The sequence below is a fragment of the Narcine bancroftii genome, chromosome 11 (genome assembly GCF_036971445.1).
Source record: "Narcine bancroftii isolate sNarBan1 chromosome 11, sNarBan1.hap1, whole genome shotgun sequence".
Classification (NCBI taxonomy): domain Eukaryota; kingdom Metazoa; phylum Chordata; class Chondrichthyes; order Torpediniformes; family Narcinidae; genus Narcine; species Narcine bancroftii.
In genome coordinates this window covers 32,112,752-32,139,150 of record NC_091479.1, presented here as the reverse complement: position 1 = coordinate 32,139,150, position 26,399 = coordinate 32,112,752, and the positions used below count along the sequence as shown (strand labels likewise).

The 26,399-nt window shown below is 41.2% G+C and overlaps 1 long non-coding RNA gene across 2 annotated transcripts in view; it reads left to right on the top strand.

Moving 5' to 3' along the window:
- Positions 1-1,915: 1,915 nt before the first annotated feature.
- LOC138745713 (uncharacterized) overlaps positions 1,916-26,399 on the top strand; it is a 36,863-nt gene continuing 12,379 nt past the window's right edge. Inside the window, exons 1-3 of one of the 2 annotated variants that reach the window (XR_011346437.1) lie at positions 1,916-2,250; positions 2,952-3,037; positions 15,983-16,053. This is a non-coding gene — a long non-coding RNA (uncharacterized lncRNA). The remainder of the gene's footprint in view (positions 2,251-2,951; positions 3,038-15,982; positions 16,054-26,399) is intronic. The other variant, XR_011346436.1, reaches the window with a different exon arrangement.

Genomic DNA, 26,399 nt, shown 5'->3' with positions numbered 1-26,399 from the left:
CTTCCTCTTTGGAAATAACTTGTGAATGAAGTCAATTTTGTGGGGGTGGGGGGGGTGAGAAGAGAAAAGCCGTACACAGTCAACTTTGCTTAATGAGATACATTCTCCGATCCAGGAAATGTCTTCTCCACCCGCTCCAAAGTACAAGGTCAAATTTATTACCATTGGATAGCAGAAGTACGACCTGAGAAATAGTGTTCTTGGGGTAAACACATGCAAACACACAACCAAGCCCTCACACCAACAGACAAATGATACATGTGCAGCACGTCCAGAAAAATTACTCGATATTGTTGAATAAATAGCAGAGTCGAGGAGTATTTATATGAGCACCTCATCAATCGTTCTACATTTCCCCTGCCCGGAGGGAGAAGCTGTTCCTGGGCCTGGTGGTACCGACTCTGAAATTCCTGGATCTCTTTCCTGACAGGAATAGCTGGATGATGCTGTTGGCCGGGTGAAGGGGTCCTCGATGATTTTGTCAATGATATTTGGGGTGGTGTGGGGAAGGAGGGTGTCCCCAGTGTTGCTCTAGGCCACTTTATGTCCTGTGGATTGACCTCTGATATTTAAAAAAATATCATTTATAAATTAAATCCACAAAGATTTCACAAATAATAATAACACAAATTAAACACAAATACGTGTCATAGTTAAAAGAAAGAATAAAGGAATCCCCCCCATAAACCACCCCATCCCCCTCCATCCCTTTGCTAAAAGAAAAAAGAAGTAAAATGAGGACAAGGGACCCCCCAACAGGAGCACGAATTACTTTAATGTTCATTTTCATAAACTGAGGTCTAAAGGAGAAAGGGAATGTCAGAGCTTCATTGAAATATTCACACCCACCCTTTGTAAATATGGGCTCCATATTCTTCCACAATATATGGCTGTAGCTGCCCACTAACTGGGACGATACGCAGTACACAAGATGGCTGACGAACGTGGTGACCACGCAGAGTCCACGGGGACTAACAACTTTCATCCCAGGGGACAACCCGTACGGAAGGAATCAACAAGGACAGGAATACTGACCAATCGGAGGCCGGCGCGGATGTGACATCACTCCTGTCGACAGCAGCAGGGAGAGAATAGAAGTAGAGCTGCCAGTGTAATGAAGCATCTTTGGCTTTGATTTCTTGGGTGTGTGTCCTTCTTTCCACCCTTCATAGTAGCGTGCACGCTCCAATTTCACATCGGGAGTCATGTGTCCAGTTTCCTTATATGAAGAATGAGAAGTGCACACATATTGTCAAATTTGTTTCTGGGATGTTTTAACGGTGATAGGAGGAAAGTTTAAAAATGGATCTCTTTGTCATTGGAAAAAAGGAAGATGACCTTACAACATTATGAGGGGACACAGCAGCAGGGATCGAGAGAGGATAATGCAAAGGAGCCGAACACCAAGTGTCACAATTTCCCAATAACCGATCAGCTGCTTAGACTTTAAGAAATGTCTTCAATGAAAATGAAATATCCTTGGAATTCTCTACCCTATTGAAGGTTCATTTGAAATTGGGATCCATGGACTTGTGATGAGTTTATTGGCGGACACATTCGTAGAGGGATCATATGCATTTAACTTAGATGCAGATACTTTGAAAAAATAACAGACATTAAATTGGAAGTGGTAATATATATGAAGGAAAGATTGAGAATAAATAATCTCCCTTGTAGTTGGGGTACAATGTATTTCTTGAGATCAGAGGAATCCTGGAGCCAGGACAAAGTGATCAGATGAAATCTAAGGATTTGATTGAGTTGTTGGGGTAGTTGGTAATGGAAGGGCCGAAGGGTCTCCTGCTCCTTCGACTGCCTGTCTTCTGTCTTGCGATGCTGATTAGGTGCGCCTGCGTGTTCGCTCGCTCGCTGATTGGTTGCTTCAGTTGCGTGATCCAATGGGCTGATTCAGTTAGGCCGCTATTTGATTGGACGCTGAAATCGGGTTGGATTGATAGACGGATTCGGGAGCTGATTGGCTCGTGCTGTGGGGAGGCGGGACATTGGCGGCGGCATCGTCTGCTCCGGGTCCGTCGCGTCCCCGCTGGCCCAACGGGAAGAAGTTGGCGGCGGCGTCGGTGCAGGGAAAACGGGCGACCTGCAGCCCGTTGACCCCACCAGGGAGCGGCCGGTACCGGCGGGGTGTTTGGGTGGAGCCGAGGCGTTGGTGCGAGGCCTGATATCGCCGAGAGGGCGAGGCTGGAGGCCGCGGGGATATTTGCAGCGGGAGGTGGCGGAGGCAGGCGATTGGTAAGTCTGATTAGCGCATGCGTGGTGAGTTCGCGCATATGTTGCAGATACGCATGTGTGCGCAAGCGCCAACTGAAGACTGGCGCATGCGCACAGAAATTAAGATGGCTGCCCCCAGCCGATGGATCCTGAGTCATTCAGTCAATCCGCACATTTTGGGTTTTACGTGTCCCGTGTCTCTGTTCTCGTTTGTCAAATTATTTGATTTGAAAAAAATAGGCTCTAAGACTTCAGGGCTCCTCGCACGGGGTCAAAACCTCGACGCGACCATCGTGGACCCACCCTCCCCCGACGCGATCATTGTGGGACCTTTGAACTCCACTCCGGTTGCAAGTCGGGGAGGACCTGTCGGGGTCATTGGGTCACTTAGGAAGGGATGGAAAACCAATCCATTTTTATTTGCTTCCCAATGCTCATAGAATGTGTCTGATTCCATCCGTTGTTCCTGTTTTAGCATCACATTCTTCATAAAGTTAGATGTTATTTTTTAAAGTTGTGTCACTTGAACAATAATGCTACAACCATTATGATCCTGACGTACCATGTGTTTAAAATGTCATGTTTCTCAGTTATGTCCGAATGCCTTGAAAAATATAGGGACTTTAGTGTTAATACAGAGTAAATATTTCACCAATCCTTTTGAATTTATGATCTCTGGGATTTCTGGTCATGTTTTCTATTTCGGTTGGTGTATCTTGCAGACCTGTTTGGTTGCAGCAAGTAAGAAGTTATCGATTTGTAGCGTCCGCTGCGGCAGTGCTACCAAATAAAGAGATGTCCCCACAAGGTGAGTGTAAAACAAAGACTGGCTTTACTGGTTTAAATTCCCCACATGTGCTCACTGGCCCACCTACTTCTGGTGATGTACCCCCTGACTTCCAGCAGTGACGTCATTGCATTGTGGCATCACTCTCCAGCTGGCTGGTCGCTACTCGGAAGTCAAGCGCATCTCAGGCCACACATGGTGCTAGGCCCAGGCTCCTTCTCAGTGGTAAAGAGGACTCTGTGTCATCTTGGACTCTCCAAGTGTTGCAGTGATTTGGCCTTTTTTGCTTGCCTGGTCGCCTGGTGGCTACTATCTCAGCGTTGATAAGGGGGAAGTTCTTTCAATGTTTTATTCACTTTTATTACAGAATTCTTCCTTGATTATCTGTGTAACATTGAAAGTTATGGTTTTCAGGAACAGGGATCATGATTTTACTCATAATTTGGTGAGCCAATGGATAGGACAGTTTTTGCTAATGCCCCATGGGAATCAAAATAAAAATGAAGTGACAAAATTAGGAAGGTTTGTTGACCCTTCCTTTTAAGCAGGATGTCAGGATAACCTTCATGTTACTTGCTGAATTAAAATGTGATTTGTCAGTTCTTAATGGCAGCTGCCATATTGGCATTGCAAGGAGAGATGGGAAATGGGTCAGGTCCTTGGTGGTCCCAGTAATGCAACGTAGAAAGATGTCACGGGGCTGAATGTGGTTTAGGGAGGGAGAAAGTATTAATTTTTAGGAAACGCCAGCCACCTATAAAAATATTTTTTTATCAAATAGAAACTCCTGCTGGTATAAGCCATTTGCTACTTTGAACAGGCCCAATGTCATTATCCAAGCAGATATTGTTAAGAGCCCAAAGGATCCCAAAACCCAGCAGCAAGAGACATTCACCAAGACAAGTGGTTTTTAAAACAGAAGTTATTTTTAATCAAATTTAATCATGAAAATAGAATCAAAACTTTAACTTAACTCTATACTTAACAAACCCAAATTTACCCCCTTTTAATTCTAAGTGCACATGTTTGTAATGTGTTTAAATTTAAGAAAAGTTATTTCGTTCACAGTTCAATCTCACTTCTCCTTCTTCCAAGTTCTCTGGATGCAGGCAATTCTGCTGTGCACAGAATGGAATGTGTATAAATTTCACCAGGATTTGGTGATCAAAAGGTAAATGTAAATGTTTACCGCTCAGGATAGTTCTTGTAGGGTTTTTAGAGAGAGATTTGTTGTTCCAGGATTTCCACAACTGAGGTACCACCATTATTCACCTCAGTGTCTCACTGATGAACCTTTCCCCGTTAGGGTTTTCCAGATGGTAACTTCTTTCTGCAAGCTACTACAGAGTTCCATTCCTCTTATTCCAAACAAGAGGAGTTCTTTCTTCTGCTTAACCTAGTGTGAGATAAACAAAACCGAGAAGTGACTTTCCTGGAAGCATCCTGCAGAAAGGTACTTGTAGCCATCCTAGCTCCATTTCCAAACAATGGTCATTCATTTGATGACATCAGTTTGAGTAACACCTACTTGTGAATGTGAATAACATTCTCCAGAGATCTTCAATATTTCTTCAGTCTTTCAAATAAGATCTGTTTTAAAATGTATGTAACCTACTCTAAATCTTACCAAAATCCCAAATATTACCAAATTCTTCAAATATATTTATCCATTACAATATCACGTAAGGAGCATTTAAGAGACTCTTAGACAGGCATATATGGGTGAAAGAAAAACAGGGTTGTAGCGGATGCACAGCGCGATATTACAAAATACCACCATCAGTTCACAGACTTACCTGACACGTCGCGGGCTAACAGTGCTAGGTACCAAAGTACAGTGAGTGGATCAGATGAAGCCCCTGCCTAAAGGCACGGGGCACTAATGGCTCGTAGCTTTAACCTGCTGGTCCTGTGGACCGGAAGGTGTTCACTAATATTCTCATTGATAGGCAGGGAATAAAAGGTCTGTGTATGTCTGCAATAAACCAGTCTTGAGATGACTACCTTTGTATGTGTTTGCCTTTATTTAGTAGCATCTACCGCAGTAGCCGCTAAAGGGTTTTTTTTTGTTAGAAATATCTAGATCAGCACAACGTCGTGGGCCAAAGGGCTTGTACCGTGCTGTAATATTCTGTTATTTCTGTTATTGCTTGACTTTGAATATCTGTTGTAAGCTCTGTGAGACTTCAATAATGTAGCAAATGTGCACAGCAACATTGCAGTCAGGAGTTTGTATCCCCTGGTTGACTTGAGCTTTCCTCTTTTTTACACAATGCCTGATAGTTCTGGTCAGTAAGAAAAGAAATATTGAATATGTTGAATATGTCATTATGTCTGAAAGTAACACTGGAACAGAGTCATTAACACCAAGGTAAATAGCACCCTTTAGTGGCTGGTGAAGTTTCCTGATGGGCACAAGTTATCACTCAGTGGCTACAGTGATGTGAAAATGTGGGTAAATTATTTTGTATATGATTTATACATGTTAAAATTAGCTGTTTTTTGTTCCAATTTCAGCTAGGTGTGGTTGCAAAGTGGGTAAGGATAAAAAATACTTGGGGATCAAAAACCAGGCTTGCATTTGATGGTGTGAAAGTCAAAATGGAAACTGAGAATAAGGCTAATCTGATTAAGCAAGCCACTGGCTCTCATACTTCCACCAGAAGTGAATCTAGAATTGAATTTTGAGTCTTTTACAGTGGGTATTTTCAAAGTCTGTTGATTGTTTTGTTTATTAACTAAATCTTTCTGAGAGGGAGAATAGAGTGAAGCTGCTTTTCTACTCACTGGTGATGAATCTTACAGTAAGATCTTTCAAATAATTACAGATTCCTAATTCCTCCCAGTCCTCGGGCATTTTCTCCTGCAATCTACATCAGTTACCACCATCCAGGGATTCTCATGCAGGGTAATGTTTCACAATCACCTCCTCCAACCATGTCCTTGCATTCTGTGGCAGGAAACCCAATCCAGAGTAAATGACAGATTGGCTGAGCGCCTCCACTTGGATCACAATGGCCATCTTGGCTCATGGTCACAAGCTGTTTTGAATTCCATTCCATTCCCACTCTGACCTTTGTCTTCTGCCTCCTCCATTGTCTGGGTGAGGTCAAATACAGAGGAACCATCTCTTATTGCATTTGTGAATTGATGGTATGAATATGGAATTTTCTAAGTTCATATAACCTGACCACACCCCCCCCATATTTTTCTCTCTCTCTTGTTGATTCACCCAGTTCCCCTCGTATTTTCCCTTCCAAACCAGATGACATAAATGTGGGCAGAGAAATTGCAGATGGAGTTTAATCGGTACAAGTGTCTTGCTCTTTGAGAGGACTTGTAGTAGTGTTGCAATGAGGGATCTTGGGGTGCAAGCGCGAGCTCCTTGAAAGTGGCAACACAAGTGTAGGGTGTTAAAGAAAGTATTCTTCATTGAGCAGGGCATTAAGTATAAATGTGGTTAGGCCACATTTTGAGTGTTTTCTGCAATTCTAGTTGCTGCATGACAAAAGGAGTTTATCAGGGGGTTGCTTGGGATAGAGCATTGGCTCTGAGGAGTGATTGGACAGATTTGCATAGTTTTCTCTGGAGCATTGGAAGCTGAGTGATAGCCTGGTTGAAATTTATCCAATTATTATAGTCCTGGAGAAGGTAGATTTCTTCTTCTCCTGCCCCCGTGGGAGATCTAAAAATACTACGATGCCTATATTGAACATGAGAAGGGGAAAAGGAGAGAAGCGAGGCAGGTTTTTGCACAGTGCGGTGGGGGTCTGGCCCACACTGCCAGGATAGTGGTGAAATCGCCATGATTTAAGAGGCATTTAGTTGGGCACATGAACAAGAAGGAATGGGTGATATGTATGGACCATGTGCTGACAAATGGGATTAATTTAAATGAGCATCATGGTCACCACAGATATTGTTCACCAAATGGCCTATTCCTGGGCTGCTCTGTTGGGTGATGATTCATCTCTTTTCAAGGATTGTTGCCGATGGGCAGTAAACTTTTCACAGAGGTCTATCTCCAATGAATGTATTTAGAACATTTCCATGAGTTAATTCCCTGTAGAAACAGCAGTTTATCATAGAAACATAGAAGATTGGAGAAGGTGTAGGTCATTCGATCCTTCGAGCTTGCTCCGCCATTCAACGAGATCATGGCTGATCTTAAAGTTCAGTACCCCGTCCCCGCCTTCTCTCCGTAACCTTTAATACCCTTATACTGAAGAAATATATCTAATTCCCTCTTAAATATATTTAATGAACCTGCCTCTACTGCCCTCTGTGGCAATGAATTCTACAGATTCACCACCCTCTGGGTAAAGAAATTCTTCCCCATCTCGGTCCTAAATGGTTTGCCTATTATCCTCAAACCATGGTCCCAGGTTCTGGATTTTCCCATCATTTGAAACATCCCATCTGCATTCATTCTGTCCAGTCCTGCCAGAATTTTATATGTCTCTATGAGATCCCCTCTCAATCTTCCAAAATTTGAAGGCCATCATTACTGAATGCATTTTAATCAGCCTTCACTTTGTACAATGTTCAGTTGAGACAACAAAATCAAAATGCAATTTTTAACCTCTAGGAAAGATGAGTAATCCTCTGTACCACAGAATTATTGCTGAAAAAATATTTGGAAAATTTTGTGAATTCAGCTTCCAAAGAGGTGATGAAGAGGAACCACAACAACATTTTTAAAAATTAAACCCAGAACATTTATTAGAAGATGTTTATCACAATAAACATGTTCAGGTTCAGTGATGATCGATTCTGGAATGGCATGTGGCAGTAATAAAAAGAATGCAGGATAGATATATTCCAAGCAAAAAGAAATTAAAGATTTGGATTGTGGTTTAAATGATTTTGTTGCCAAATTTGCGGAGGTCACCAAGATAGGGGACAGAGTAGGAAGTGTAAAAACCGTAAAGTTGCATAACGATATAGACAGATTAGGAAACTGGGCAAAATGATTGCAGATGAGTATTAACACCGAGAAATGTTCAGTTGTACATTTTGGCAGTGGAAATAAACAGGAAGCATACTATTTGGATGGGAAGAAAATTCAGACCTTGGATGTGCAAAGGGACCTGGGTGTCCTTGTGCAAGGAAACCTAAAAGTTAATGAGCAGGTGAAATTGGTAATGAAGAAAGCGAATGCTATGTTGGCATTCATTTCAAGATGAATAGTGTACAAGGGAAAAGAGATGTTAATGAGGCTCTATGGGGCACTGGTGAGCCCTCCTTTTGAGTCCTGGGTGCAGTTTTGGGCCCCCTATCTGAGAAAGGATGTGATGTTGTTGGAGAGGGTGCAGAGGAGAATGACGAGGATGATTCCCAGAATACAAAATATAATGTACGAGGAGTGTTTGACAGCTCTTGGATTGTATTCATTGGGGTATCGGAAATTAAAGAAGAAAGCTCATGGAGACATTTTGTATATTGAAAGGTGGATGCGGGTAAGATGTTTCCCTTGGTGGGTGAGTCAAGGACAAGAAAATTAGAGGTTATCCATCCAAAACAGAGATTGGGAAGAACTTCTTTCGCCAGAGTGTCATGGAGCTGTGGAACTTATTGCCTCATACAGCAGTGGATGCCAGATCACTGGGAGTATTTAAACAAGAAATAGACAAGTATCTCGTTAGTGAGGGCATGAAGGGATATGCGGAAAAGGCTGGAAATTGGAAGGAGTGTAGAGTAGCTCAGTGTGTATTTACGGAGCAGATTCAATGGGCCTGGTGGCCTGGTTCTGTTCTTTTGTCTTGGGATCTTGTTCTCATTTGAGAGAGATTATCGAAGGCAACTGAGAAAAATGGAAACAATTTGAGGCAATTGTTGGAGTAGGTTATTTGTTTGCCATCTCTATGTAAAACTCCAAAATTATCTGTCACTTTGGGTTGGTGCCGGTCCCTCCAATCTCTGAGGAACATAGTCTTTCTAATATGTCATGTGTTCTTTCAGCTACAAATGATTTTCTTTTTCAAACATGGCCACAGGTTACTCGTGCTTCATTTCTGTCTTGCAATCTTTTTGGGTGGTTTTTCAGTTGTAAATGCGGCAAATTCCATTTTGGGAGTGGATTTCTGGTCACATTTTTCCGTGATGTATTTGGAAAAACGTTGTTGTGTGGTCTGCAGCTCTTGAATGCAAGTGAGCTGCATTTGTTGTCCTTCCAATGCCATCTGCTGCCTGACAAGCCTTCAACCTGATTCCTGCCCTTTCCAAGCCTTGCTCAAGTGTTTTCCTCGCCTCGTGACCCCATCATACCGGTGTACAGACATGCAATAAGCCACCATATAAAGGCAAGGTCTGAGACGCAGGCTCGTAATACCCTCAGATTATCTTAAAATCGCAAGATTGGATTGGCAAGAGTTGGGCGTAGTCCACAGATCTGACAGCTACTGGGCTTCACGGTTGCATATGGTTCTGAAAAATACTCGGGATTGGCGGCCTTGCAGAGATGATCGTCCCCTGAACAATTCCACCGTACCTGACTGAAACAATATTCCAAATTTACAAGACTTCTCAGCAAACCTCCACGGCAAATATGCATTTGCTAAAATAGATCTAGAACGTGCTTACTATTAGATTCCATTTGAGTCTCCGGATGTCACAAAGACAGCAGTGATGCTCCCATTCGGCATGTTTGAGTTTCTGAGAATACCATTCGGTCTATGGAATGCAGCTCAGACATTCCAGTGGTTCATGGACCACGAACTCACTGGCCTTGGGTTTGTTTGGTGCTTATGTTGATCGAGGAGATTCTGGTTGTAAGTGTGGATGAAAAGGAGCACAAGAGCCACCTTATCTCATTGTTTCCGAGGCGAGGAATGTGGCATCGTGATCAATCCCAGGAAAGTGTTTCTGGAGTTTCTGATCTTGTATTTTTGGGACGTAGAGTTATGCAACATGGTATTTTGCCTGATGAATGAGAAGTGCGTGAATTTTGAGAATTTCCTCCCTTCGTTAAGGTTGGCCAGTTGTGATGATTTTTAGGTATGAGGAATTTTTATTGCTGTTCCCTGGTGAATGCCACAGAATCTCTATTACCTCTTGCTGAATGACTCAAAGGATCTGATGTCTGTTTAAAAAAGACCTTAACTTTGAAAGACGATGCCGTGTGTGCTTTCCATGATGTGAACACTGTTCTTACAAATGCCACTAAGGTTGTACATCAAATGCCCAAGGCATTGCTCTCTTAGCACAGATGCATCAGTCAGTGCTGTGGGACCAGTGTTCCAAGTGGGCAATTGGGCAATTGGAAACTTTGGCATTTTTTGTTCCAGCCAAGTGGTCACCAGCTCAGAAAAATATAGTACATTTGGGCAAGAACTCTTAGCTATCTATCTCGCAGTGAAACATTTCAGTTTTAAAAAAAATATATTTATAGTTTTGTATACAGTTCAATATAATAATAGAATCGTATCCAAATGATACTTACAATTATCAAAATAGAATAAAATAATAAATGTTGTACTGTACATAAAAGTGAGAAGAGAAAAAAGTATAAAAGATAAAAAATACAGATCTAGGTGCAAAGCTACTGTGATAACTATTCCCTCCCAAAAGGAAAGGCAGGATATTAATAAAATAATAGAATTAAACCAACATGATAAGGTTCAACCATTAAGATTAAAGAAAAGTGGTGGTGGGGTGGAGAAGTGAAAACATTAGATATCAAAACCCATATCTAAATATGGATTCCATATTTTGATGCATGTATCATACCCAGTTCTAATATTATAAGTCACATTTGCTAAGGGAATACAATTTTGCATTTCCCCACAATCAATTTTAAGATGGGATTCAGATCTAAAACATGAATTTGAAAAATTAGGAATAAATTAATTGCTGTGGCATTAAATATAATTGATGAATAAGTTATAATTAACTAATCTATCAAAAACATTAATTACTGTCCCAACAAATGTCAGACCAGCAAAAAGGGTCAATTTCAGTTCCCAAATCCAATTCCCATCTTTCTTTTGATTTATTCAAGTCTGGGTTTGGAGATTCCTCTTGAAGTTGAAGATACAATTTGGATATGTTTCTTTGTAATTCCCTCATGAATCCCAATTTCCAATCCAATATTTCAGCTTTTTTACTGGAAGGTCATCCTTTGACCATTTGTACAGACCACAAGCCTCTATGCATACTGTATCTCTACTTGCCAAGGGAGATTTGGCACTTGCACTTCATCCTTCAATTTTCATCGGACACACATGACATCTGAGAGAAAGCGAATGCTGTGGTTGGTGCCCAATCCAGGTGCGACATTACATACAACTACTGACATCAATTTCAATGCCATGGCTCATGCACGGTGCACTGATCCCGATTTAATCCAGTGTAACCAGATCAACTCTGGTCTCCATCTTCAAGATGTGACCCTGGATGAATCGGCTGAAAAGTTGGTCTGATTTTTTTTTTCCCCCAACAGGAAGGACAAGGCTGTTTGTGTGGGCGGCTATGAGGCAGGAGATTTTCTCTTCACAATCTATCTCTTCCTGGTAGAAGAGCATCAATCAAACTGGTTAAAGAACATCTTACCTGGCTTCATGTTAAACAGAATGTTGGAATGTGGGCAAGGACTTGTTTGCTGGGTCAACGCCCTAAAGTCTCCAGGCACATGAAATTCAAGCTGGGGGATTTTGTTGTTTTAGATTCCTATTTCCAGCACGTGCACCTTGTGACTTGGAAGGTCCACTTCCGGCATCTCAGCAATGTAGTTATCTGCTCACAGTTGAGGACAGGACTACCAGGTGGAAGGATGAAATTCCTATCATCGGCATCTCTGCAGAGACAATTGCTTGGACTTTTGTGGATCATTGGATTCCATCTTTTGGTGTCTGGGCACTATTACAACAGATCAAGGGTCTCAGTTCAAGTCAGCATTGGTCCGCACTCTCACTGATCCTCTAGGCACTACCTGAATTATGGCGAAGCATTTCAGGCCAACAGCTTCTTTGAGCATTTTCATTGACGATCGAAAGCACCATTGACAGCAGGTGGCAAATCATCGACATGGAGTGAACGTTTACCCATGGTTCTCCTTTGCGTAACTACAGCTCTTAGGGCAGATCATGGATGTTTAGTGGTAGAGCTAGTCTATGACTGTATGCTGACCTTGCCAGGTGGTTTGTGAATCTGAGTCCAGGCACAGTGCTCCATGAACAGGTCAGTTATCTTGACTGTCTTCGAGAAAATGAGATTACTCTGATGTTCTCCTATGTGGCAGCATCATCTCCAGTGGATGTGCCAAATGATTGACAACAGTGTTCTCGTGTGTTTCTTTGACATGATGTTGTTCGTAAACCACTTTAGCCCATTAACAATGGTTCTTTCCAGGTCTTATGACACCATCCATAGTGTTTTGTTATTGACAGGAATGGAAAAGGTAACACTGTTTCCATCAACAGGTTGAAGCCAGTGTATTTCGAATGTCCACATTCTGCATCAGGGCCAGAGCGAAAGGACCAGTCGTACTCCTGCATCGCCTGTCTTCTAGTATCATACGAGATCAGGGTGAACTTTCAACCCTCCAGACCGTTACACTGGGGACAGTTCCATTCAGTCGCCTCCTTGCATGGATCGGAGGCTGGAGGTGGGGGGGGGGAGGGGGCTATCACGGTGATGCATATGCCTGCTTTGGGAATGGTGCCAGTTTCCACTGATTAATGTAATTGAAGCATCACGCTGGAGGATTAGCCCATGTGTCCAGGTGTGATAAATATCAGTATATGGGTGATGGATCTCAGATGCAGGAGGAGTAGAGAGAGAGGGTCAGGATTACCATGTGGCACTGAGCCAATGAGAAGGTTAAAGGGGTTTGGCTGGGTGGTGTTTGGGGAGTTATAGAATGCAATGTTGTGTCTGATTTGGATAAAGAAGTTCGACTGCATTGTCTTCTGGAAGAAACGAGTGAGGGTATTCTTTAATTGTTTGTAAACGATGGTATATCAGTGCCATTACAAATCTAACCCTTCCCTACCTCACACTCATTACCCTCTATTATTTTTCCATCCATGTATCTTAGAGTGTTTTGAATGTCCTTATTGCTCCAGCCCCCACCTCCACCCCAGCAATGCATCCCAGACACTCACTGCTCTGTAATTTTTTAAAAACTTGTTTAGACGATCAAATCAAAAGATGAATGAAGTTCTACTGCTACATCTCGTGATCTCATCATCATTTCTTTGCAAATTATGGGCAAATTGAGAGAAAAATGTTTGTCTTAAATAGACACTATGAAGGAGAGGGAGAAGGGTGGATCCCTTATTGTATCTGCTGTGCAAATACGAGCTGCATTGTTACACCTCAAAACAACACATGTAACACCTCATCATCAGATGTTGAAGAATACTGGGGAATATTAATGATCTAAAATGCCCAAACTGGAGAAATAAGTCTAGATGAATGCTTTGTATTCCCAAATCGGAATGCACTTTGGAAGGCATCATTGGGTTTTAGTGACTTGCTCATGAACCGGAATTTCTCTCACATGGGTTCTTGCTCCTGAGACCATTCTCTTGCCTCCATTTCAATAAAGTGGCTACTTTCCCTTCCTGGCTCCCATGCAAGCTCGCTGTGGCTTCTTTTGTACTGTCTGTCATTATGTTGCTGCAAAGTACTGTCCATCCATCTTTTCTCAAAATCTGGACTAATCCGTACCAATCCACGAAATATTGATGCTCTCCATTTATTGACTTCCTTGATTTGAGTTTCTTCCTGTCCAACGTAGTTCGACAGTGGATGGCACAATCGCAACTCTGTTGCGCTGCCATTGATAGGGATGGGGTTCAAATCCTGCTCTCTCTTTGAGTCGTTTCTATGTTCTCCCTGTGTGTGCTTAGGTTTTCCCCGGGGTGGGGGAGGGGGCTCCAGATTTTTCCCACTGTTCAAAAAGTATGGGGGTGTTGAAGGTGAATTGGGAGGCACAGGCTTGTGGGCCTAAAGGGTCTGTTACTGTGCTGTAACGAATCTTAAAGTATCGCATTGACTCTGATATGTCACTAATGTAAATCTTGGTAGTAATGGTGTGTATGATTCAGCTTTGTTTTGATCTCTGCGGCTATTGGCCTTGTCTCTCATGTGGAACCCTATAACTTGGGTGTTTTGGAATTACCTAGTTGTGAGGAGTATATCTGAATGAATAGCTTCACTAATTACTCACCATGTTCATGTTTAAAGTCCATCTATCCTTGTCTGCCAAGTCTGGACTGGAAAATTGTAAATGTTACTCCACTCTTTAAGAAGGAAGAGAGGCAAAAGACTGTACATTTTAGACCACATCTTCACATAAAAAAAATAATTATCACGTAAATTATCTTTTCCAAACAAATACAAGCTTTCATTTTGCCAACGATTCATATTTAAATCCACAAGATTTTTCCACGTAGTCGCAATACATTCCCCAACCAATGCTAATGTGAACCGAATAAACTCAATTTGAGATTTATCCATTCTTAAACCCATTGTTAAAGTTGTAATATACCCCATTTAAAAAAAGCAGTGGATCTCACATTAAAGTCGTCTCTAATAAATCCGCCTTAATCTCTTTAATTTTTATCCAAAAAGATTTACTTTATCACACAACCACACAGAATTGGAAAAAAAAGTACCAATTTGAGTCCCACAATGAATACATAAATCTGAATGACTAAATCCATATCTTTTTAACTTTTCTGGTGTTTAATTCAACTGATGGAGAAAATTGAAGTTCACCAAATGTAGTCACACTATCTTCACACAGAGTAGTCCATCCTTTTTGGGACAATTCTAAGGATAAATCTTTCTCCCATTTAAGCTTTGATTTATCTCAATCCAGTTTAGCCATTTTCTCTTGCAACAAAGAATACATTTCTGAAATAAATCCCTTTCTGCCCCATTTACAATTAAATTTTTAAATTTAGTTAACTTTGGCATGTTCGATTCCCGCCCAAAATTCTTCACTACTGGAGCATGTACTTGAAAATATGAAAGCAAAGAATTTAACAAGACCTCAATTTTTTCCCGAAGCCTAACATAAGAAAAAAATATCCCGTCTTCAAAACAATCTGCTAACACTTGAATACCTTTCATCTGGCAAATCTTTAAATACTGAGATTATTCATCGAGAAGGATATGTATTTATCCTGATATCATGGAATTTGTAATGAAACCTTATCTCCAGTTCCTATTCCCAGATTTATTTTATACCAAGTATCACATAAATGTCATAATACTGGTACATTATAACAATGCAAAAGACGAGGAGTCCATCTAAATATACATTGATGTATAATAGAATGAGAAATCTGTGCTAATAACACTTTAGCCCAGTGTGGAGGTTGATTAACATCAAACATCATATTAATAAATTTTAACTGATAATTAACTAATAATTTAATGAATAATTCTGAAAATGAGGCCATTGTCGTCCCTAATTCATATTGCCATGTCAATTTTTGCAACAATACTCTAGCCAATGAATGTTTCTATAAAAATATTCTGATTGCTGCATAACTCTTTAAAAAATATGTTTGAAAGTGAACATGGAATTGATTGAAAAAGATATTGAATTCAAGGAAAAATATTCATTTTTAATACAATTCACATGTGCCATTCATGTCAAAGGAAGATCTTTCCATTTAATTAAATCAGCTTTAATTTTATCAATAGAGATATATAGTTCAACTTACACAAATGTTGATAATCCACATCAACCATTACCCCTAAATATTTAATTTTCTTAGTCCATCTAAGCTGTGTAATCTGTTTACAAGCAGTATAATCTTCCTCTGTAATTGGTAATATGTTCCTCTTAACCCGATTAACCTTATAACCAGACATTTCTCCATATTGTACCAAACAGGTTTGCAGATGTCATAACGATTACTGAGGATTTGTTAAATACATTGGTACAAAGGAGCCTTATATTCTTTTCCTTTATTTTAATCCCACTAATTTTATCATTTTGTCTTATAGCTTGGGCTAGTGGTTCTATCACCAATGGTGACAAAGGAAAACCTTGCTGAGTGAAGCGTGTTAAATTGAAGGTATCTGAAATTTGTCCATTTGTCACCATTCTCGCCAAGGGATTTTTATACAAGGCTTTAACTCAACCAGGTAAAAAAGGTCCAAACTTAAATCTTCAAGTACTTTAAATAAAAAGTACCTTTCAACTCGATCAAAGGCTTTTTCTGCATCTAATGCCATTATCATCGATTGATTCAAGCAATGTCTTGACACATTAATCAACATCAACAGTCTAACAATATTTTCAGAAGAAAATCTATTCTTAATGAAACCTGCTTGATCAACATGGATTAAATGTGATAAATACTTCACAAGTCTATTAGCAAATACCTTAGCTACTATCTTATAAACTACATTTTATATAGATATTGGTCGATATGATGCAACTTTCAATGGGGCTCTTTCTTTTTTGCAATAACTATGTCGAGCTCTAGAAAAGAATTCTGGAAATGATTTTGCTCTTCTGTAGCTTGTTTAAGAACATCCGTCAAAGCAGTAGATAAGACTTCATTAAATTCATTATAAAAACCCTCCAGTAAACCTATTTTCTCCAGGTGATGTTCAATATAGGTTCTTTAATTTCTAAATCATAGAAAGGAACTTCCAAGTCTGTCCTATCTTTATCGTCCAAAACCAATAACTCCAAACTACCTAAAAAAGACTCAACATGTTCCTCATCCTGACTTAAATCAAAAGAATATTAATTCTGGTAAAATGAGTGAAATTCATCATTCATTTCCTGAGGTTCAAAAGTGAGTCCTGTATTATTTCTTATTGCACTTATTGTCCTTGATGCCTGGTCAGTCTTTAATTGCCGAGCGAAAACCTTGTGCACTCATTCTCCTTACTCATAGTAACACTATTTAGATCATTATATTAATTTTTCATTTTAATATGTTTGTATTATATTATAAAATTTTCAACTGAATCAAAAAATTATTTTTATCCACAGTCGAATTTCGTTGGAATTCTTTTTCTAACATTGTTATTTCCTTCTCCAAATTTTGCCTCTCTGCCAAATGCTGCGTCTTAATTCTTGCAGAATAATTGATTATCAGACCTTTTAAATAAGGTTTTAAAGCATCCCACAAAACAAATTTACTTTGTACTAAATATGTATTAATTTGCAAATGAGACTGAATATGGTCTTTGATTTAACTTAGAAACTTTAGTTACTTCAATAACATCCCATTAAATCTTCACCGATAAGAGTCTCTACATTATGCAAACCAGAACATTTGCACAATCCTTTCTCCAGAACTCTTTGGGGTGGGGGGGGGGGGGTCACTGTGTTCCGAATTTCAAATTTTTCTTGATTTTGGAAAGCCAGATTTAAGCCCACCCGAATCGTGCTGCTTTATCCACCCCCACCCCCTTCCAGTCATGCTGCCATTTTTCCACCACCTGACTTGTGCTGCCGTCTCTCTACCTACTTGCTGGTGTTTGGAGCTTTCTGGATTTTAGATATCCGGATAAAGAATTGTGTACTTCTACTTAACAATGAGGAATGATCAGACAATTCCTACTCTTATACTCTGCATGTATAAATCTACCTTGTAATTGTGCTGACATGAAGCAAAAGTCGATTCTCAAAAAAGAATCATGTCTGGGTGAATAAAAAGAAAATTCTTTTTCTGTCAGAATTAACTTCCTCCAGATTTCCACCAAATTCAAATCTTTAATTGAGTCTAACATCCATTTAGCTATTTTGGTTCTTTGTACAGTTTTTGGAAATTTATCCAACACTCAATTAAAATCCCCACCAACCAAAATATTTTCATGACCTTGACCCAGATTCAAAAAAGTTTCAGAAATAACGTCTTCATCATCTTCATTGGGTGGATAAACATTCATCGAAGTCCATGCTTCAGCAAAAATGTTACAATTCACCAACAGCTCTCGACCCAATGTGGCAGAGAATGATTCCAACTGAAACGGTATCTTCTTATGAACCAAAGTAGCAACACCTCGAGCTTTCGAATTAAATGGAGATGAAAAACATGTCCGACCCAATCTCTCATCAATTTCATATGTTCTTTCTCAGACAAATGAGTTTCTTGCAAAAAAGCAACATCAACCTTCATTTTCTTTATATATGCCAATATTCCCTTCCTTTCAATCGAATAATTAAGTCCTTTAACATTAAAGGTTACAACACTTAAATGAGCCATAACTTAATTTCCTCCTCAGATTGACACTTCACACAGCAATTACAATTATAAATATATAAAAAAATCCCAAACCCCCCTTTCAAACAAGAAGAAAATCCTGTAAAAACCTATGAGCCCAAGAGTTGGACCCCCCCCTCTGTGGACCAGGTGCAGTTAATGCCAGAAGTGGCAGATGCCTTAAGAAGTAGCAGAGTTAACCACCACCCCCCAACTGAACATTAAAACCCATCAGTCATCCCAGTGATAACACCCACATTGAGTTTGAGCTTCATCTTCAACATCACTCACCAATTCTGATTCCAACTTCTTTTTCCCGTTCCCTTCCCAATCTTAACCTCAGACATTTTCCCCATCGATTCCTTCAAATCTGGGAAGGAATTTGCAAAAGATAATGCACCATAAGGACTCTCAAAACATTGAGACTGATCTGGCTCATAAATCACCTTAAATACCATTGGATACCTAAAAGTAAACTTATACCCTTTCTTCCACAGCACTGCTTTGACCAGATTAAACTCTTTCCATCACTTAATAATCTCCTGACTTAAATCAGCATAAAATATAACCATTTTGCCTTGAACCATCGTAGGGCTTTGATCAAGGAGAGCTTTCTGAACCGCAAGCCGCAAAATCATTTCTCTATCCTGATATTGTAAACATCTTAAAAGAACCGCTCTTGGCATTTGACCCAGAAAAGGGTTTCTCCTTCACACCCTATGAGCCCTATCTAAAAAGACTCGTCTCCCAACATCTCTGGAATCCATTTCCAAAAATAATTTTACAGGATCTGAACCATCAATATCTTCCGGCAGACCAACTATCTTAATATTATTACGTCAACTTTGATTTTCCAAAGAATCAATGTTTTTTTAACAAATCTCAGCCAGTAAACAAATCCTCAATATGATCCATTCTCTCCGCATAATGGTCCACACGGTCCTTACAGTCAATAAAAACGTCTTCTATCTTCTTAAATTGATCTTGTCCAGTGTCCACTGCTGTTAAACTCTTATTAATATCAACTTGAATAAATGTAATTTCTTCACACATACCAGCCATTATTTCCTTCATACCAGCCAATTGATCATTTAAAGTTTCAAAATTTTAGGTCATAGAAGACATCATCTTTTCATTTGGTTGGATCAGTCTGTAGACATGAAGTTGACTTCCATCCCTGTTGCAGGGGCCTTGAAGACTGGGGAAGGTGTCTGTGGTTAAACAACAGCTTTCATTGGAGAAGGAGATGTTCTTAAAGCCTAAGGCCTTCCTTCAGTGAGTCCAACTGCAGCAAGTAGTCATTCTTGCTCTTCTTCTGCTCGAATTTCTGAGTTGTCCTCCTCCACCTCATACCTGGCAGCCCTACTGCGGATCTGATCCAGAATTTCCTGCATGTGAGAACATCCATCCATGCTGAGAAGCTCAGTAGCACCAGGGGAGCATCTCCAGATGGGCCGCTGCATCCTGTCGGACGCCTTCCTGCTAACTCGTGCTCGCATTCGGGCACCCTCCCCCCATCTCCTTAGTCAAGCCAGGCTCGGGTCAGATTCCATGCCCACGCTCCTCCTGGCCCGCCGCCAGGCCAAAGATCTTGGCGCCATCTTGCGACTCTGGAGGTGCAGAGGATGCAGACGTTTCTTCCAGCTTCTCCCGAGTTCCACGTTGAGGATTCGGATCTATCTCTAACTGCTCCTGAGGTTCCTTCTGGAAGGTCGGCCTTGCTTCTTCTGCACTTTTCACAGGTTGAAAACCTAGGTTTTTTTTCTAAGTTGCTGGTAATGAAATGGTATTGTATGAACTGACCAGTACAGGCATGGGCTGGCCCACCCTCCTGATGACATCCTCTCCGAGACTCCTCCCTGGACTCCTCCCCTGTGACCCAGGCGATAAAGGTTGAGCCCCCTATTCCATCCCTTCACTTCCCTAGCTTGGACACGGGCCTGCAGTCTTGTGTGTAATAAAGCCTATTGTTCCCCTCAGTCTTTGTCTCTGTGATTATTGGGCCAACTGGTCGTGCCCAACACTGCTTTTTTTCCCTTCTTCATTTCCAGAATCCTACAGTAGTAAATTACTGTTCAAAACATTGATAAAGTCAAAAAAGTCACTACAGTTCAAGTATTGAACAGTTCAGTCAGGGAGAGGTGTCTTCTCACGTCTTTTATAGATGCCCTCTTGCCACGACCCCTCCCTCCCCTCAGCTGACTCCTTGAACACCATCCAATCCATGGACTCTAGGCAGTCCTGTAGCTGTCTTCCCTCCTGTGACCAACTTCTGGTTGTCCTGATCTCGTAAGTGTTGTGAGCAATTTTAGGCCCCATTTCTAAGAGAGGATGTGATGGCCCAGAGGTGGTTTACAAGAATGATCCTGGGGATGAGAGGAATAATGTTTGAGGAGCATTTGATGGTTCTGGGCCTGGACTCGCCCGAGTTTAGAAGGATGAGGCAGGACCTCATTGAAATCTGATGAATAGTGAAAGGGCTGGATAGAGAGGATGTTGCCAGTAGTGGAAGAGTTTAGGATCAGTGGGCACAACCTCAGAATAAAAGGATGTCTGCTTACAATGGAGATTGAGAAACCTTTTCATCCAGAGCAATGATTTTCAAACTCCTCCTCCACACCCCCACCCCCCAGATCATATTCCACTTAATCCCTGTGCCAGAAGTGCTCTGTTGGTAAGGGATTACTTGTGATTGGAAAGAAAAAGTTTGAAAACCACTGTTTTAATTGTACATCATTGACTTGTTCTGTGCGTGGTTTCATAACTCCAGAAGAAATGGGCCAATGACAATTTTTCTCAGGCAATATATTTCCTTCACAATTGGGTCCACTGCAGTCTTTCTCAGCCTTTTTTCCCATTCATGTGCCACTTGAAGAAATCTCTTACTCATTTTTCGACACTCCAAGAAATAAAGTCCCAACCTGTTCAACCTTTCCCTGTAGCTCAACTCCTGAAGACCTGGCAGCTTCCTAGTAAATCTTCTCTGCACTCTTTCAATCTTACTAATACCCTTCCTGTAGCTAGGTGACCAGAACTGCACACACTACTCCAAATTTGCCCTGACCAACATCTTATACAACCTCACCATAACTTCCGAACTCTTATTTTCAATATGTTAATTAATGAAGGCCAAGATGACAAAAGCTGTCTTTAGAACCCTGTCGTCCTGTGACACCACTTTCATGGAATTATGTAACTGTGTTTTATCTCTTGCTGTCGATTTGCATAACTTGGCTGTTCAATTTCATAATGTTGGCTTCTGGACTATTTTATTGTGCCCCTTGATCTAGAGAGTTCTGGCAGAGCAAAGCAATTTTGTTTTCTTTTGTCAGCTCATATTTTGTCACATTGAACCAGAAACAAGTATTTTCACCATTCCTTCATTTCAGATTCTCTGCAGCTGTGGTATTGAACCTCACAGTGATGGCATTGTGTTTGTCTTGTTTATCCTTTACCCCTCCATCCAGACAGATGTGTTGATCAATGAGTGGACTCCACACATCCAGCACCACTGCCATTTCTGCTGCTCGGGCTTTTCATCCCACGTATTCAATTTGTTATTTCCCCTCTTCTTTTTCTCAGCAAAGAGAATCAGGTTTATTTGATCATCTTTCTGAATCCCAGTGAAAGGTTATCGACCTGAAGGTTTCAACTCCAGTTATTTTTCCAGGAGATGATCTGCTGAGTATTTCCAGCATTGAGTTTTTATTTTACTGCCTTTGTGTATTACTGAGTGCTTTGAATGGGAGAAGAAATGTGGTTTGTGTTAAGTAAAGTTGTCTAGATTATGGGGTCGATTTAGAAAAATAGATGTAAAAGTGTTCATGGAAATAGTTAATTCATCTTTTCGAATTTTGGAGTCTCCTGCCGGAAAGCGCGGGATACGCACGGGGCTTAATTCAAACCCGCTGGCAGCAAACTCTTAATGATGTCCCACCTTGTCCCGTGGAGCCCAGCACATATAACCATATGACAGTTTACAGCACGGATACAGGCCATATTGGCCCTTCGAGTCTGTGCCAGTTCACATGAACAACTCCACTAGTTTTCCCCTCCAACACTCTGCCCTTATCCCTACAATGTGCTCCTATCCATGTACACATCCAACCTTCTCTTAAATGACAGAAACGACCCTGCCGCAATGATCTCTTCTGGAAGATCCTTCCATTCTGCCACCACTCTCTGAGTGAAGAAGCATCCTCTAACATTCATCCTAAAGTTTTTCCCCCTTACCTTGAACTCATGCCCTCTTGTTCCAACCACCACTGCCCTCAGGGGGAAAGAGTCTATTCACGTCTAGTCTGTCTATTCCTTTCATAATTTTGATTACCTCTATCATAACCCCCTTCATCCATCTACGTTCCAATGAATAAAGTCGATGTCTCCTTAATCTTTCTCTGTACTCGAAATGTTGTAAGCCACGTAACATTTTTGTAAATCTTTTCTGCACCCTCTCCACCTTATCTATTTCATTCCTCTATTTGGAGACCAGAACTGAAAACAATTCTCCAAACCTGGCCTCACCAATGCCTTAAACAGTTGCAGCATCGCTTTCCAGCTGTACTCTAGTCTATGCTATGATTTATGAAGCCCAGCGGACCATATCTCAGGTTAAGACCCACTGTCTTAATGTCCCTCATATCCAAGATTTTTCCTCCCATCTGCACAATTTCTGTGCTTTCTCCAAGGTTGATCTTGTCATGAGATACCATCAGATCCCATCCATAAGGAAGACATTCCTAAAATGGTGATTATTACCCCTTCTGGGCTTTTTGAATGTCTTAGGATGCCTCTTGAGTTGAAGAATGGTGTTCAAACCTGCCAGCGGGTTATAGACACTTTGGACAGAGATTTAGAGTTCCCTTACATCTACTTGGATAACATCTGGTAAAAACAACCTCGTCATGAATATTCTGTCCAGACCGACTATATATCATATTCAGTGTGACATTGATATTCTTGAATTAGCCAGTGTCCAGGCAATGGACCCTGATGTTCAGGCATAGTACGGCCATTACTAACCTGGACATACAGCAGGGGGCAGCACAACTAGGTGGCCAACCTTACTTTGTGACATGTTTTCGGGCTACATTATACCAATGTTTCCTGCATCTTGGAGGAAACTCCTTATTGACCAGATACACAGCTTATCTCAACCGTCCATCAGAACATCTGCCATGCTCATGTCAAATAAATATGTATAGCATGGACTGAGAAAAGGCGTCGTGTAATTAGTTTGCATGAGTACCTCCTGCCTGACTGCCAAAATTCAGTGCCGCACTAAGGCACCTCTTCAACATTTCCTGACAGTATGCAGGCAGTCGGAACATGTGCATGTGGACCTGCTTGGACCATTGCCAGAATCTCAAAACATGAGATACATTCTAACAGTTGTAGAACATTTCACGCGCTGGCCAGAGGCCATCCCGTTGCCATCCAGTGACACTGACACAAGGGCCAGAGCATTCATCGTCAACTGGATGGCCAGATTTGGTTTTCCCACATTAATTCAGTCCATGGAACACAATTCACCCACGTTCCCACCGGCAAGTGAAGTCCACTTTTAAGGCCCGACTCACTTGTCCCAATTAGGTTGATGAGTTGCCATGTGTTCTTTTGGGAGTGCGCACAGCTTCAAAGCAAGATATATCGGCATTGTCCGCAGAGATGATTTATGGTCTCATCCTTACAGTTTCATGGGACATTCATTTTACCACCAACTCTGATCTGAACATCCTTCAGCAGCTTCGACATGGTATCGTGATCAGCAAAGCTTTTCCTACCCATTGGCTTGGATCCCCTTAACAGAATGTGCCCCACCACTCCTGGACGCTGATTTTATATTTGTGCGCAGACAGGACCCAGGACTGCTGTTACAACGACCGTATGAGGGCGTTTTCCGCGTGGTGAAGAAGGATAGGTTTGAGTATACTTTGGACATTGGGGGACATTCACAGCTGTTTAGTTTGGACAGACACAACCCTGCCCATGAGGATCCCGCTTCACCCATTCAGTGTCCCCAGCCCAGATGATGAGGGTGTCCACCTAAGGTGCATGCAGCTGGTGTTTTACTTTCTGGCGACGGTTCTGGGGGGGTGTAGCAATTGTGTAGCGGGCCAAGTGGGCAAGGTTTTTTGGCGGGCACATGAAATTGTAAGGCAGACAGCTGGGAACTCATCCATTTAATTGACCACATGCACGTTGTGCTGCGTGCCGAGGAATGGCACGTTGATCTGTGATTTCCCCTGCTGGAAGGTGTGGGACACTCACAGGGCTTAATTTAAACCTGTTGTCCCGTGGATCTGCAGCAAACTCATAATGATGTCCCACCTTGACCATGGAGCCCAAGACATGCTGGAAATAAAAGAAGCCTGTAAAGACTGAATAAAGCAGTCTTGTGTTGACTAACCTGGTATGTGTGTGTGTGTTGCTTTAGTAGCTCTATTGAAGTAGCTGCTACATATAAAAATATTTGGGAGATTATCACACTTACAGGATACTTTTCATCCATCTCACAGCCTGTGGGAAGAAGGTATTCCCCAGCCTGTCAGTCCTGATTTTGATGATGGACGTGGTTAAAGATGCTGTTCACTCGATCAAAATGGTCTTTGCACTATTCCTTGAGCCCGATTTGAACAACACTCCTAGTGAATGTCATCTACAGAAAAAGGGAGACCCCAGTGATCCTCACCACTCTGCATCATTGCTGTCTGATACTTTACAGCAACTAGATCATCCAATGGTGCAGCCAGACAGGAGACTGAACTGCGCTCCTGTAAAATCTCAGGATGGAGCCGTTGGCCTTGACCTCCTCAGCCTCCTTGGGAAGTGTAGGCACTTCCTGACTGATAAGGAGGTGTGATTGTTTTGTGTATTAATACGTGTGCTGTATGGATGGGAATTTTATGTGATTGTATTGTCTATTCTTGCTCTTTAACAATCTTTAGTGGATAGAAGTAATCATTATACTTTACGATGTACAATCATGTACAGATTGTCCTTAAATAGCCATTTGGCCCAGATGTCTATTCAGTCCAAGAATACTTTCGATCACAGGCAGATTTTGAACAATAACACCATTCATTCTCAAACAAACATTGCTTTTAATTTGCTTTAAACAAAAAAAAACAGGATCAAACTTTAACTTATCACTATTAACAGCCTTCCATTACCAACTTCTAATTCTAAGCGCAGGTGTATTTAATGTGCATAACGTTCTTTGACACAACTCCAAGTTCACCGGTGTCTATCAATTCTTATACTGTGCACAGAATTCAACATTTATGAATTTTCACCAAGCTCTGGTGCTTGAAAGTAAATGTTTACCCTCCAGGAAGGTGCTTGTTGGTTTCAGAGAGGGATTTCCTGCTCATTGGACACACATAAACTGATTCCCTCTGATCAGCCACTTTGGTGTCTTGCCAAAGAAACTTGACCCATCAGGTTTTCCAAATGATAACCTCTTATGCAGGTCACCATTGATTTCCTTTTGCTTCCCTTATTTCAGGTAAAACATCATTTCTAGCCAGCCATTTCCTCTTGTATGGACAACAAAGTTTTTCAACAGGCTGAACTAAGAACTCACAACCTGTCTTCAAAACAAGATGCCAGGTTGCCATCTCTCTCTCTCTCTCTCTCTCTCTCTCTCTCTTTTTTAGAAAAAGCCTATTTGGTCTCTCCTCTCTGCTTTCAAAACCACATGACCTTCTTAGAACAGCAAACTGGTACCAGCCAGATGACTGCACTGGACCCAAACTTCTGAGTCCATTTATCTGTTGCTTTAAAAACAATAATCCATTTACAGCTGCTTTTGAAATTCTTTAGCAAAACAGTCTCTTTCTTTTGTCTTTGCAAAGGCTCTCGGCACCTGAATGACTCACTCTCAGCAAAGCTCTTGCATTTTAAATAAGAGCTGTTTTGTGAAGTGTATGTGTTTGTTTGTGACATTAACGACTCCTTCAATCCATCTCTTTCAAAAACATCTCTATATACAATGTAAAATATATAATCTGTCACAGGACAGATGCAGCAGAGAAGTTGTGATAAAATCAATGGTGTCCTTGTGAAAATAAAAGTGGGAAGAGGTATATTAATAATAAGCAAGAGAGGAACTGAAATAAATCAGTATCTCTAAGGACATGGTCTTGGGGAAATTAATGGGATTGAGGCAGATAAATCCCAAGGGCCTGATAATCTAC